The 15599-nt window shown below is 33.6% G+C and overlaps 1 protein-coding gene across 4 annotated transcripts in view; it reads left to right on the top strand.

Moving 5' to 3' along the window:
* The window catches only part of Lmntd1 (lamin tail domain containing 1), a 448551-nt gene that overhangs the window by 109790 nt on the left and 323162 nt on the right, over nucleotides 1-15599 (top strand). For all 4 annotated transcript variants that reach the window (XM_047548966.1, XM_047548968.1, XM_047548965.1 and 1 more), the window contains exon 2: nucleotides 11204-11376. The gene's annotated coding sequence lies outside the window, so the exon portion shown is untranslated. The remainder of the gene's footprint in view (nucleotides 1-11203; nucleotides 11377-15599) is intronic.

Here is a 15599-nt window from a genome sequence, read left to right as displayed (position 1 = left end):
TCCTTGGTCTATACCCAAAGGACTTAAAATCAGCATACTACAGAGATACAGCCACATCAATGTTCATAGCAGCTCAATTCACAATAGCCAGATTGTGGAACCAACCTAGATGCCCTTCAGTAGATGAATGGCTAAAGAAACCTTGATATTTATATATATATATATATACAATGTAATAGTAGGCATAAAGAAGGATAAAGTTATGGCATTTGCAGGCAAATGGATGAAGTTGGAGAATATCATGCTAAGTGAGATAAGCCAATCCCAAAAAACCAAAGGACGAATGATCTTGCTGATAAGTGGATGATGATACATAATGGGGAGTGGGAAGGAGGTAAGAATGCAGGAAGGATGTACTATATAGAGGAAAAAGAGGGGTGGGAGGGGTGGGAGGAAGGAAAAATAACAGAATGAGTCAAATGTCATTACCCTATGTAAATGTATGATTAAACAAATGGTACGCCTCTACTTCATGTACAACCAGAGAAACAAGTTGTACCCCATTTGTTTACAATGAAAGAAAAAAAAAGGAAAAAAAAAATAAGGTGGCCATCCAGTGGGTATGATGCATACCCATTTCCAGCTGTCATGACAGTGTGACTGACTTAATATAGGGACACTCAGTTTCTTCAAACTTCTCACTTCCCTTGTATTGGTTTTCCAATACCACCCTCAGTTCTCTGGGGAACCGCTTTTCCCTTACTCTGCCTTGGATACTTAATTATGTGCCATGAATTCACAATAATCCTGCAAGATAAATGCTATTTTATTTCTTCCACTTTATAAATGAGGAAAGTGTGCATGGAGACATAAGCAACCTTCTCCACTCAGTTTGTGAGTAGCCAACCCACCCTAGGTCTTAGTTCTGCCCCACACAGAGCCTAAGTTCTAAGAAGTGTATTTAACATCATCTTCCCACTCTGGATGGACTCCCAGGCCACACTGTGGGTTGCTGCTCACTAGAGTCAGACCCTATCTGCCCAACTTGTGAAATGGAACCTGTCTGTCTGTTCTTACTCCACTATGTGGATTAGTACCTCTGAACATAGGTACCACACTTAGGATAGTGGCATCTGGGAATATCTCCTTAAAGGGGAGAATCAAGGATAGACTGGAGAATCAAAACATGCCCTCTGTCCATGGGCTTTGCTATTCTCAAAGGTGCATTCCAATGGAATGGGCTCATCAACCTCTTACACCCAGGGAGGGGGTTACAGTTAGGATGACCTTCTGATTATTCCCATTAGACTTTTTCTCATGCAAAAGAGCTGAACACTTCTACTAAAATTTTTTCCCATTAGAAAGCCCCAAGAATCTTCATATTCAGCAAATCGAATATTAAATATTTACATAAATTATATGCACATATATGCATATTTAAAGCAAGAGATGAGTATTACAATAGCTTCCTTAAAAGCACTATAATTCCATGAAGAGGAAGTGACTGGCTTACATCTAATACTACAAATATTCATATTAGAATGCATTTAATAATATAATTTGCCCTAAGAAGCTAAATGTCAATCACTCAGAACCTGGTTAACTACCAGGAGAAATAAGTGCCATCAATCTTAAAGAAAGGAATGAAAGATTATTTTACTTGTTCTTTGTGGTGACTAACTTGGTAAATTGGTCCCCTAATAACTAAAGTTGTCAAGTGGTGTTCAATTACAGTGTATAAGTTTTTGGAGGCTAAGAATATCTGGTTCTGGGAATCACATTAGACTCTAATCTATTCTTTTTTACATCTGAAATAATTATGTCTACCAAAAATGCAGTAGATCTTGTCTGAGGAGGATCACTTATGTAAAGGGTTCTCTAAAGAACTTATTAACTCATAGTAAACATATTTTGGATAAATGATGAAGATGATCAATTATATACAATTAAAATGCTGAGGAAAGTACAATTATAGCTCTGAATTAGGGTACTACATTGATTTCATTATTGACAATTTCAAATACTGCCTAAAGAAATGTATTTAAAAGGTGCAATTGTCCAAAATTAATTTTCAAAATAAAAGCAATAAACATGTTAGAATCTAGCTGCTAATTTAGACCTTGTACAAGGTTCTTTAGTTGGTAATATAAGGATTTTATTGTAAGGAGGTAGATTTTATCAGGATATCATAAAGAAGATCCTTAAAGATAATATGGTATTAAGAGCAATGAACATGGTTTTTAAAAATTTTTTAATTTTTTCCTTATGAAGAGCTTAGTCATAAAAAAAGCTTGAGGATAAATTGTTGAGCTTCAGATCTTAGACCTTTAGAAAATGAACAAATAATATTTACTGATTTATTAATCATCATATTAAATTATAAATGATGTAAAGCAGAAGTAGAAAAGTGGAAAATAATATATAAATTTTAATAAAAGAAAAGTGTACAATAGAATATATTCTATAGTTGTTTTAAAAATATTTCCTCACTGCCTATAAAGCACTATACAATGGTAAATATCAAGTCAATGCAATAAAGCAAACATTTTGGACTCGATTCCATTAACAACAGCTGCACAAATAGATTGAACACTAGAATGTGTTGTTTAGGGATCCAGGTTGATAGGATGCTATCGGGAATTAGCATAGTGGCCGTCTGGTGGTTTACATGTTCAGTGCTCCTTCTTAAACATAACATATAGTCCTTTTGGGGAACCATCCACTCTGAGTCTACATGATTCCAGTCAGGGTGACTTTGTGACTTTAAAGTTGGCTCTCCATATCTGCAAGTTCCACATTTGTAGATTTGACCAACCACAAATCAAGAATAGTTGGAAAAAAATTGTACTGAACACGTACAGACTTTTATCCTTGTTATTATTCCCTCAATAATACAGTATAACAACTATTTACACAACATTTACATTGTAGTAGGTGAAAAAATAATCTAGAGATGGTTTAAATTACACAGGGGGATGTGCATAGGTTATATGCAAACACTGCCATTTTATACAAGGTACTTTAGCAACTGCAGATTGGAGTATTTACAGAGATTCAGGAGCCAATCCCCTGCAGACAACAAGAGACAACTACTGTTAATAGTTGATGCTAGGAATAGGTACATGATCCAGGCCTGGGTCAGTGAGAATACAGATTCTCTTGACCACTGGGATTGATTACAATTTTCCTACATACCTGAATCAGATTAGAATCCATCTCAGAGTTTCTGGAGCTATCAGAGAAGATGGGAACTTTTCAACATGGGGATTACTGAGTTCACAGGCCGTAAAGATGAATGTAGATAATGGCAACCTTACAATGTTACACATAGGAAATACAGCTACAAATGAATCCAATACAAAAGAGAAGAACAAACACTGGATATATTTAAATATTTTGATCCTGCTCTACCCGTTGGTAATAATACCCTTGAATCTTCAGATATGAGACATAAGTTTTGTTTTTGCCCAAACTAATGTGGTAAGTGTTTTGAGCCCTCTCAAATAAGATGCCTCATTAATATATCTAATTCAATTGGTGGTAGTAATCATTAACTTTTCTAATAGTGGTAGAAAGACATAATTAGAAATTCAAAAAGAAAAAAAATTATACATCAAATAGCACAAGAATCAAGAATTATTCTTATGAGAGTATTTTAAAATTTAAACAAGTAGAATTTTAGGCTTACAGAAATTATTTCTTTCATCCTTCAACCTAGTAAACTGAGGTCCAGAAGGAAAAATCTAAAATATTTAATAAAGATTATTGATAAATGCTTCCTGTGTTTATGATGGAAACGAGCAATAAACTGGTTAAGGACTTCAAAGATTTAAATTTCTGAAGGCCAACAATGACTATTAAAATCACATTAATGGTATTTTTTATGTAACTTAATCCAACAAAAAGAACCACAGTAATGAAATAGAATGAGTCTAGTTTAAAAAATAAATTTCTTTTCCTTAAAATGACTTTTCTTCCTTCAACCAAGAAGTGTAGATAAAATTTACAAATAAGCATCTAAAAATATAAACCTGTTTATTTAATATTTAAAATGCTGATTTAGCTTGTTTACTATCCAAAGAAATAATAAAAAACTAATTGAAATTGGATTGTGGTTAAAAGTATAGATTAATATCATCTTTAATTTCTAAGCAGCTATTGGTGTTTTCATGTTACTGAAGTTGATCAAACCATTAGAAAAAAATGATCAAATCCATTGTTTGGTAAGAGACCAAACAGCTGGCTAACTTAAATAATGGTTTCCCTCTTCTGCAAACTGACCATTATGACACACTAAAACCACACAAAGTATTTGGGGACCCTGCATTTGTCTTAAAAAATATACATATATATACTTGGGAAAAGTAAAAATGAGATAATCTTTATTTTGAAATATGTTTTTATTTATATCAGTCATTTATTTGTAATCATGAATCTGGAGAGTGGAATTATGGGTTGGATTTTTTAATGGATAGCTTTGATAGCTAAAACCAGAAAGGAAGCTTTTAACCTTGTCTTTGAAAAACAGGAAAACACAATGAAAATATTTCATACCATATGGAGATAATACATAAAGAGTAAGAGGACTGTTTCGATTTATTATCAGTACAAAACATAAGACACACTTCCTACTCTTTATCTTAAGTTACAGACTTCTTTTATGGAAAGTAGACATACTAAAATAAAGCTAACCTGATTGTTAGCTCTAATTACTAGTAGTAACTGGATACAGCAAATCTCCTGAACAGTAAGGTTATTAAACCTCATTTGAAATTATCATGTGAAGCTCAAAAATAGAACAATAGCTAAGGGCATGCACCTTGAAAATGCAGAGATGTTGAATAAAAACACTGATGTTATTCACATTCAGCATCTGTGCATAGACCAGTGACCTGAACTACTGTAAATATTTGCCAGACTATTGACCACTTTCTGTGTCTTTAAAGAGTTGTTAAACTGTGTTGATTGGATGGTAATTACATAGAAACTGACATGAAAGAGTTAATACTAGTAAGTATTGAGAATATAACATGAAAAATTACGAATAGGAGATAGTTTGATTATTTATACAGTAGAAGTAGTGGTAGTATTTCCTGTGAACAGAGTCAAAGAATGAATAAAGTAAATGAAAATTTCCAGAAATGAAGTGTAACTGGATATGTTAAAACTAGCTCAAATGTCAATACTTTGGTCACTGGAAGTTGGTCTCCATTTATCCCTTAGGTCATTTGTTAAATGACTCCAGGTCATATCCATCCTTTAAAAAAAATTGGATAATATGGAAGTTAATAGGAATGAAAATAATTCTTATGTGTGGTTCTTCTTAAACAGTTTTCCATTTCCTTGCAAAATTATCAAGGCTAGGACTAAAGTACAGTGAATGAGGAATGAGGGTTTAAACTTTAAGGAGTTCCTAAGAGTAAATGTCTTACAATTGTGCACCCCAGCTACCTCACTTGGCTCTAATCTCAGTTCTGAAATCTGTGCAAAAATATTTATGTGTATTTTACAAATTATATAAAATGTATTTAAAATCAGTATGAGGTCATAGGATATGTGACTCATAACTTGTTTAAGTCACTCAACAATATATGGTTTGAAGTATCCTTCCTTGTGTGTACACATAGATCTATGTCATTATTTCAAATGGTTGCATGATTTGTTATAATATGAATATTATAATTTATGAAGTGGTCCCTCTGTTAATGGGCATTTGTGTCAGTTCCAGTTTTTGAGTTCTGCTAGTAATTTTGAAATATATTTGTGTATACTTGTGTATTTTGGTAGGATGGATTATTGTCCCTTCAAATATTCACATTTTTAAGATTGGCAGTTACTACTTTCTCTCCAAACTGTAGCACTATCATGTTGGAAATGTTTCCTGTGTTATTTAATACAGTAATCAGTAACCACCTGTGAAGCATTTCAAATATTGCTAATGAGACTGAAGAACTGCATTTTTATTTTATTATTTAATTTTAAATCTTAAAATTTCAGTATTTTCTTGACTTATTGTCATTGGTTAGGGCCTCCATAAAAGTACTGAAAAGCAGCTGTGAATAAGCAGAATTTTCTTGTTTTGGGTTTTAATCAGAATACTTTGAGAGTTGCAACATTTGCTGTTGGTTTCTGATGGATTATCTTTTTCAAAGTGGCAGACACTTCTGGTGGGCTAACCCAGCAGCCACTCTGAGTCCTTCCACTGTAGGTGCCTGAACACAGGCTTTACTTCATATGTGAAGGGAAAGTGTCCTAAATCTTAAGGATGCCATTTGCATCCTCTTCAGAACAGGTGTCATTGCACCTGTGAGTGGGGACCTCACTGGCATTCTTCTTTCCCTATGTGAGTTCTTGAGGCTGACAGCTGAGGCACCACCTATCCTGATCATTAGCAACTAGCATGAGAATGAAGAGCCCATAACTAAGCCTGGTAAGAACATGAAGATGGAATGAGCCTGAATCCTGGGTTATATTTTTAGGCCACTGACCCAGTTTTGAAACCATCTGCTTCTGAAATTCTTATAACATAAGCACAAATATTTGTACAGCTTAAATACCTTTCATAGGGTTTTCCTGCTACTGTCTACTAGAAGTACTCTTCATTGGTGCAAGAACACTTTTTAGAGTTCAGGTAAATTACCTGAGGTCACACTCTTAGTAAATGATAGAGCTAGGATTTGAACACACAGTTTGGCTCTGGAATCCTGGATCTTTCTGTATCTTTAGAATTTCCTCTAGTGTTTAAAAGGATTCATGGACCTCAATATATATTTTCCAAACCTATCATAATTTTAGGGTTAGTTGTCTTTGTCAAAAAGATGGTAACAGAGTTATTTGACCAAATTAATGGCAAGTGAATATAAATTATTTTTCTCTGTAAAAAGGGAGCACCAGTAAAATTCCGTTGATCAAACTTGAAAGTAAATCTTAACTATTCTTATTCAAGTTATTTTCTAAATTAAACTTGACTTCACAAATTCATTTCTTAGACTTTTTTTTTCCTAGGACTCAGAAAAATAATATCTCTTTTTTATTCTTAGACTAGGGTTGTAATAGATGAATGAAGGCAATTTTTCCAATTTCTTTGACGTGTCCTGACTTTGGCTATAGTTTTTGCTTTTTTCTCCCCTCCTCCTTTGATCAGGGACAGTGATGCTTTTGTTCTCTGATGTCCAAAAAGTATCAAAGCAGCACTGGGGATGTAGTTTGGTGGTAGAGTGCTCTCCTACCATGTGCAAGGCCCTGGGTTCAATCCCCAGTGCTGCAAACAAACAACAAAAAACACCAAACAAATAAAAAAAGCATCATAGAAATCAATAAAAAAGGAAATAAACAATTAATACTCTCAACTACTCCTGGGTTTTTAATGTTTCATTTTATTTGTCCTATATATGCTACATGACCCAACACATACGAACGATGTCTTAAACTCTTGTTGGCTCCAAAAGCAATAAGTGGCCATAACTGAAATGTACTTCATAAGTGTAAATCTAGATCATCTAAAATTCAGAGCGTAATTGGAATTACTTTTCAGCTCTCCAAAAGTTGGCAATAGAAAATTATGTTGATACGTGGTGATCTTTGAAGACGCTTGCTCTGTATTTCCTCTTTCATGTTTTTTATGTATTGACTAACATTTGACAATACCTTTGGAAATACAACAGGCTCAAAATAACTTGTAGGAGTTTGTGCAAAAGAGTATTAGTAGCATGACTATAGGTTAATCATCCTCAGAGGCTTGTTCCACTTACTGACACCCAGGGAAGCCATGTTTTTTTGTTTGTTTGTTTGTTTTTTGTATGGATACAGGTATAATGATATTTAACTCACAGATTTAATTATCATTGTCTTTATGATCATTATCTTTGTGATAATGATAAGATCACACATTATCACAATCATAATTATGTGAATTTTTTTGTATATTTGCCATTATAATAATTAATTCACTGTCTAGTGAGCTTTTTAAAAGAGATCATTGCTAGATATGTAAGAAAATGCTATTGAATCCATATAATTAGTCTAAATCTCAAAAACATCCATGAATTAACAAATATAACGTTCCATGTCTTTGGCAAATGTATATGAAATAGGTAGTATTATCTATCATTTAAATATGGGATTTAGTTTAGTGAGACAAAAGGGCAGAACAGTAAAGCTAATATAGGCAGAGGATTTATAATAGTCTCAGGGCCAGGGCCAAGAGTATTTGTAATGCTCACTGTCACCAAAGAAAATAGAGTAGAATGGACCATAAAAATGAAAACATTAGAATAGAGTAAGAAGAAATTGAATAAAGGCAACAGGATTTAGGGACGTGAAAGGGAGGCTGAGAACTATTGCTTTGATGTAGAATGCAGTGAAACCAAACAAAAAATAAAAATAAGTACGTTGGACAAGGAGATATTTTTGGGAACTTAGATAAAGAATTGGGTTTGTTGACAGAGGGGTGTTTGGAAATGTACATAAGTCTCCCTCTTTCAATTTCATGTTTGTAGAAGCACAGAGGGAAAACTTAGAAAATAAAAAAACAGGGGTGTTGTTATTGGAGGGCTCTAAGGTTGTTACCTCATTACTCTCATTCCTGAAGGACTATCACTTCTCATGCCCTTTAGTTTTTATTTTATTTTATTTTATTTTATTTTACTCAATAATGGAATTTATACAAATTGTCTATGTAACACCCTTATAGACACATGTTTTAGGAAAAAAAAAAGAACAATATTTGCCCTTTATTTAAGTCATAGTTCCATGGCGGACCAAACTTGGCATCTCTGTATGTTTGAAGTGTCATGCACAGTGATCCTGAAGATGAGGATGCAGAGAAGCAGGGTGGGCAGTCGGGAAGGTGCCTCTGGAACTCTTAAGAAGAGTCATGATCCACTGTTATGTATAAAGTAAGACAAGCACCGTCAAGAAAATGGTCCCATAGTTTTTTTTTTTAAACATATAAGAACTTTCAATATTTATATGATAAAATATTAAATACAAATATTATAGCTTTGACTAGTTATTACAGTAAAAAGACCATAAAGAAATACAACAACAGATAAAGAAAGGGAATAATGTTGATACCCCAGATACCACTCATGTGTCCTGCTCAGTCTCTAGGTCCTGCTTCTGCTCTAATCACCAAACCAAATACTGAAAGAATGTGTAAGCATCGTTTCTGTTGCTTGTTTCAAAGACAATCTTTTTATTCTTCTGGCTGCATGTAAGATTTTCTCTTTGTTTTTGAATTTCACTGTTTTTATTTATTATGTAACTCTGGGATTTTTTTCAGAGTTTAGTTTATTTTTCCTTGGAGTTCATAGAATTTTTTCCATCTTTGTCTTGAGTCAGTTTTATAAATTCTTCATCATTTTAGTTTTAAATATTGCTTCTGCTTTATTCCTCTCTCCTTTCTAGAACAAGGATTAGAATTTTTCATAATATCTTAAATTATCTGCTCTAGTTACTACATTTTTATGTGTCTGTTCTTCATCTGAATATTTTCTTCTGACTCACATTCTGATTTTTGAATTTTCTCATTAGTTGAATAATTTCCATTGAGGTGTTCTGCTGGTTAATGTATTTTTTAATTCCAGAATTTCCGTTTATTCTGAGGTTTCCAATTCTCTGTTAGAGTACCCGGTCTGGTGTCTTATTTCCTTATTCTCCTGAACTCTGTTTCTGTTGTCTGTTGTTTCTCTGGATTTGTGGCCATGTCATCTTTGCACCTCAAGTGTCTTATTGTTTAGGAATCCATAACCATTGACTGGAAAATTGTAAAAACAATTGAAGCCAAAAATTCTATATTTTCTTAGAGAAGATTAACCTTGACTACCCGAGGGTTGCTAAAAGTACTAGAGTCCCAGGATCACATTAATCTCATTTCATTGATTGATTTGTTTTAAAGTTAGGCCTTTATCTCTGCAAAGACTGTCCTATTTCTTATTTACTTCTTTTGTCAAGAGCATTTGGGGTAAAATGGTTTAATGTTTGGGGCATTAAACATTAATATAAAGTACCTGACACAGTGCTTATACACAGTCCCTGCTATATACATATATACTTAAAATTCTGTGCTTAAAATTTTAGTGATCTCAAGAGTCAGTTGACAGGGGTTAAGGTTATGACTTAACTGTGAATTTATTTCATCACTCTGTGTGAGTTGTTGAGTTCCTCTGAGCTCAGTTCCTTTGTGGGTAAAATGAAGACATTGATGAGATGACTTCTAAGGTCTCTTCTTCCTCCCAAATTTTATACTGTGCAATTCTTAAATAGAACTGCAGACACATTGTCTGCCCTCTTCCCTACCTAGTTCTCCAAGAACATTTGCTAAGAAAATGTATTATGGGAGATACTGTTGGAACTTTCCTGCCTACAAGGTTGCAGGCAGAGGAGTTTGGGTGGATAGCTTAATGGAGTTATCATTCCTTCAGTTTCTTTAGATCATCAAGTTATTAAAGCAACTTCAAAATGGCATGCCTGATGTGGTTGCTATCACTTTATTTAAAAAACATTCATCAACAGAATTTTTTTGGGATAAAAGAGCAAGAGATATTTGTTAATAGTTAAGGCCATGTTTCTCTCTACCATGAACAGTGTATCATTGCCTTTCATACCTTTTTAGTAATAAGAAAATGAAACTCTTATTTTGAAACATAATTTGTTAAATATTCTGTTAAAGTGATGAATTAAATGTGATTATAATTTCAAAATCATTTTAAATCCTATTTTATCTTCCTTGTCTACAGACTTACAATCTATCCATTCTTCATGTATGGGATCTACATGAAGAGTTTTCTGTAGCTCAGAATCAAGATGTGCCAATTCCATTGCATTCTTTAGAGTATTACATGGCAAAGATATCAAATTAGTGTATGTATTATTTTTGTCAGTTTGACTATGTTTAAAAATCTCATTAACATTTCCTTTCCTCATCTTAGCTATATTAAGTACAGCATAACCAAACAAAGGTAGTTACCAAATCACTAATGTCTACTGTTTTTACTTTTTAAGAGAAATATCCACAATAAAATCTGAATTAGTACATAGATATGTCACCCAAAATTGCTTAGTAGTATTCATAGCTTTTCAAACTATGCATCTAAGAAAAAATTTTGGTTTATTTTAGACATGTAATCCAAGAATTTGAAGAATTTATTTACCTTAAGCAATTTGAATAAATGTGACTTTGTGGGTTTGTGGGTTGGGATGGTCTCATTGGCCTCAAGAGCAATCTTACTTTCTCCTCCATCTGCTTGTTATAACATGGCAGGCATTTTAGGAGATAAGGGGAGGCTGCCGATTACGCAGAAGTACCATCCCACTCATCTGGAAGAGCCCTCCAAATATCCTAGAATTCCATACAAGCAGCAATATGGAAAAGAAGCTAGTATTGCCAAAGTGATCTGGATTCAGGAATAGATGGAAAAGGCCTTCAATCAAAAAGTAAGTCAAATTTATAACATGTAGTTTTGTTTGTTGTCTTTGCAGAATTTGATATGCTGTTAGAGTTTCTTTGACTGCTTTCCTTCTCCAAGTCTGAATCATCACTGTTTACTAAAGAAAAATGTGTTCCTACCCTTGATCTCAAGAAAAATTGCTAAATATTTTCTCAGTCTTGAAGAAAAGATAGTTATCACAGTGGAGGAACTAGAAAACTTAAATTCTTCCTTTTTTATTTTTGATATTTTTATGTTGGGGTCTTGCTTTTCAATTTATTGGCTATTTATTTGATCTGTTAATTTTTAAATCAATCTTCAACACAGTTTCCTAATCTATGAAACTGTTAATAGTACCTATAGGTACTAGACAATTGTTAGTGATAAATGTGTTTATTGTTTTACATGAATAAACTGGAGTAAACTTATGTCTTTTTATCTGGTACAAAATACCTGTGTTTGGTAGGTAAAGAACAATTGCATCTGCCCTGTTGATTCATGTTCACTTTAGGATTGAGCTGGGTGCTGTCAAACGTGGAAACATGGTCCTGACCTGGAAAACTTAAATTTAGTTATGTACATACCGAATATACCATAGCATATAGAATATAGTGTTGAGTTGTAAAAACTTATTGAGTTATATGTTTAAGATATATACTTTGTATGCACATTATTAATGAACAAAAAGGACAACAAAAATAAACAATTGTTATGGCAATAATGTGGGGTGTGAAAACATAAAGACATTTGTAGCCAACTTGAAAATAATAGTTGAAAACAATAGCTTTGTATTTTTGGAACCACCATGCTGATAAAAAAAAATTAGAAATCATCACAAAGCACCACTTAACCTGGCTACCTTCTAAAATTTGAATCGGTTCCTAAACCAGATGAAAATCTTTGTCTATGATAATTAAAATAGTTCAATTTTTCTGTGTCTCTACACTGCCTAAACATGGCTGCATTAATGGAACATGATGTCCTAGAAAGTTTAAAGGAAATAAATAAGAGGAATTTGTTAAATTAATCTATATAATCCACCAAAAGCAAGAAAGAGTTTTTCCTCTAATTCTAGCAGAAAAGTCTTGGGATGAAATGCCTGAAACTTTTCTTACTGTGTTCCCATCCCTGAACCAACTAATAGAGATGGAACTCTCTCACTGCCTGGCTTGTAGTGTCAGTGAGTGACTGACACAGTACAGGGACTGACAGTCCCCAAGACTACATGTTTTAGGAGAGATTGGTTCTTTGAAAGAAGTGAATTTAGGCAGATAATTCACAATTTTTTACAGAGTGTGTATGCAAAGAAAGTTGAACATTCTGTTGAATTACTTTATCAAAATTTCAAAGTGAGATGGGGGTGGGAAACTGATTTAAGGATTAAAGATATAGATGTGCATCTATAGCAATGCTGGACTTATTTTATCCAGAGGGCCAAAACTAAAGGAAGGAATCTAGGGTGGCTCCTTGATAATCCAATTTGGGTGACTTGGAGGACAGTGGTGACACTCTTTTTGAAAGGGAGAAAGAGAAGTAGAGGTGGAAGAGAAGATGATGAATTGAGTTTAGGCATGATGAATTGTAGAAAACAACCAGTTGGAAAAACATAAGTGAAAGCACATTGTAAAGTTTTTTAAAATACTAGATTCTTTCAACAGATACATGAATTACACAATTGAAAACAGTCACAGAAGGGAAAAAAGTGTTCAGTGAATTTCATCTGGCAAAACAAGTTCATCGTATACTTGGCAACTGAAACAGCTCTATTCCACTGTATTTTATGTTTTCTAAGAATATCTGGTCAAGGAATATGATTTTCCCACTTAAAAATAATTCATACTTGTAAGATAATTCAGAAAAGATGGAATAAAACAATATACCATGTACAACAATGAGTGTATTTGGCACAGTCCTTCTTCCCTGAAATGTTTTTTAGTTGTTATAAATAATATTTATTATAAAAAAATTCTAACAAGGGGCTGGGAGTTTAGCTCAGTGGTGGAGCGCTTGCCTCATATTGGTGAGGCACTGGTTTCAATCCTCAGCACCACATAAAAATAAATAAATAAAATAAAGGTATTGTGTCTATCTACAACTAAAAATTTTAAAAAACCCTCTAATAATACAGAAAAGGAGTTAATATCATTTAAATCTCATTACCTTGAGATAGACTCTATTTGCATCTTGATTGTTTTCATGCATCAAATTTATTTAAATGGGGTCATATTATTTATGCTCTTTTTATTATGTACATCTCTGTCAAATTATTTACTTATGTTTTCCTTGCTTCTCTCTTTCTTATTTCTTAATCCTTTCTACAAAACATCCTAGATTAATGTGTATATGTATATGTATACATATGTTAATCAATTATAAGCTATGTAAAAATATCCTTATTTTACATGTATGCATACATATTGTGTGTATGTGCATAATTAATTACATATATTCAATCAATATCTGTCTATCTATCTATCTGTTCTGCCATTATTTTACAATTATTTTTAAGAGCTGGGAGTACAGCTTAGTGGTACAGCATTTACTTAGGAGCATAAAACCCTGGGTTTGATCCACAGCACCACAAAAAAAAAAAAAAAAAAAGAAAGAAAGAAAAAAGAAAAAGAAAAAAGGAAAAGCAATTTAAAATGAGAGTTATATTGTACACACTTTTCTATGCCTGTCTTAACAGTACCTTGAGAACACTCTCCAAGTCGGTGGCCTTACTTACCATGTAAGAGCATCTCTTCTATTTGAGTATAACTCCCCTAAAAGTTGGGGTAGGGGCATATTTGTTTCTGTAGCACCTAATATTGTACCACATATAGCAGACTTAAAAACATATAGGCTGAGATGGATTCCTATTTTAAAATCAGGCTATTGTGAATATTTGGATTGAACAATTTGCCACAGTACATTTATGCAAAGTGCTGTGACAGGCCCCATTAGATTAAAAATATTATTATTTTTCATTTCACATATGAAAAAATAAAATGCATAGAACTTAAATAACATTTCCAAGTGCATAAAACTTGTGGACTACAAGATAACTGTACCCTAGTCTCACAAATTCCAACCAAATGTGTTATGCCTGGTGTTTTGTAAAGCTACATGGCCACCCTGATAAGATGAACATGTCCAACGTATATCAGTCCACTGTATTTTATGCTTTGATCTCAAGGACTTATACTATGATCTTTGCCTGGACTTTACATACTTTGCCCGTAGTCACAGTTTCCTCTTCAGAGTCTCCTAGGTTGTATAGTAGACATGAATTTTCACATGTCCTTTAAATAAAAGGAGAATAAGACACAATGAGGTTATTTTATCAGATGACATACAAGAAGTCAATAAAGGGAAGCCACAAAGAAATCAGGTCTATCAATTCTCAGGCTAGAATTTTGTCTCCTAACAAAATCTGAATTCATAAAAGACCCACAGAGTTTAAGTTTTGTTAGAAAAGTGAATCTCAACATTTGTACTTGGTTAATTTATGGCTTTCAGGAGAAGAAAAGGAGGAAATGTGGTGCTTCTTATGTATTGGGTGCACAGCTGGAGATGCAGAGCCAAGCTCCTGAGCTGGGTGTGCTGCACAGATGGCCTGCACCAGAATCTCCTGGGGAGCCATGGAGATGGGTCCACCCACTGAATCAGAATTTGGGAACTGGGACTGGAATTTGGGGGATAAAGTGTCTGGGATGGACTTTTAGAAAGCATGCCAGATTACTTTTGTGTACTCCACAGGACCCTCTTGTGCATCTTGGCTTATGGGAAAAGAAAACACTTACTCTGGACTCTTGGGAAGTTACTTACATTCCCTGATTCTTAGTTTCTGCATCTCTAAAATGGGAATAATTGCATTTATGAACACATAGGACTTTGATAAGAATTAAAAGTAATATATGCAAATGTTCTGGCTCTCAATGTTTATTTAGTATCAATGGTGTGAAGCCCAAATTAATCATAAGAGAGAGAGAGAGGATTTAGAAGGACATTTCAGAGAACATGAATTTGATGAAATTTATGTGACCTTCAAGTTGCAAAATATCTTGAAGGAAGAAGGTTAGGAAATATAATGATAGGCAATGACTGAACTCAAAGGTCAAGATTTTAACAGATTCTGAGAATCACCATTCTTTAGAAGCAAATGAGTAAGTACCTGAGTAAGACACAGACCCAGGCAAAGGCATGGAGCAGAGATGGGTAGTTGTGGAATACATTTGGATGGGTGGT

The sequence above is a fragment of the Sciurus carolinensis genome, chromosome 4 (genome assembly GCF_902686445.1).
Source record: "Sciurus carolinensis chromosome 4, mSciCar1.2, whole genome shotgun sequence".
NCBI classification, from domain to species: Eukaryota; Metazoa; Chordata; class Mammalia; order Rodentia; family Sciuridae; genus Sciurus; species Sciurus carolinensis.
The sequence above is the reverse complement of the archived record's forward strand: the minus strand, read 5'-3'. Positions and strand labels throughout refer to the sequence as shown.